Here is an 851-nt window from a genome sequence, read left to right as displayed (position 1 = left end):
AAAGACTGAAGCACGGTTCGAATGCATGGGCGTCTGTGTACTATGAGCAATAATTATGGCAGTGACGTGATTTGAGGCGTAGCTATTTGATCAGTTCTATCAATCCGTGTCAGGGGAAAAATACACAGAGCAACGCTTGGCGACATAGCAGCTTCACACACACACACACACACACACACACACACACACACACACACACGCAACAGAAACAACAATGGTGACACAAGGACAAATGTACACCTCAGAAAGAATACATTGCTAGAATATAATTATGACTTCGACTCTTGCAATTCATCATCTCTTTTAGTAGATGATGATTAATTTTGATGAATTATGAAATTATTGACAGATAAAAAAATTCCGTTTATGGTTGTAATTTTCACATTTTTCTTTTGACCATTCCATGAATTAGTTCACTTGAGGCCATACTGCGGTAATGAGCGCTGTTACATACCGGTCCGTGAATTAGGAATCCCATTCGCGGTGACGTTGAACAAAGTTCATATACCTTTACCAAAAAACAGTAAAAAACAATGTGTAGCTTGGAAGGAAAAAGCGAATTATGAGAGATAAATTGGTTATTTGTTGCTTGAGAAATATTCATTCATTCATCTTCTTTCTAAAGCTTCAATAAGTCACGTGCACGAGCTAATGCCATTTTCAACAGAGAGCAAAACTAACACAAACCGTTGTTAGCACAACGGAAAGAGGACCAACCGGCATCTTGTGTGTTTTTCCATCGCATGTGTGTTTTACATTGCGCGTGCGCGATTCCTATAAATGACGTCATTGTCGGCCAGACTTCCTCTCATGTAAAGTCCTAAGCTCACTTTTATTCCAGAACTGGCGGA

This window comes from Diadema antillarum, unplaced genomic scaffold, assembly GCF_040938485.1.
Source record: "Diadema antillarum isolate AM-2024a unplaced genomic scaffold, OU_Dant_1.0 scf00000215, whole genome shotgun sequence".
NCBI lineage: Eukaryota > Metazoa > Echinodermata > Echinoidea > Diadematoida > Diadematidae > Diadema > Diadema antillarum.
This window is presented reverse-complemented; position numbering follows the sequence as displayed.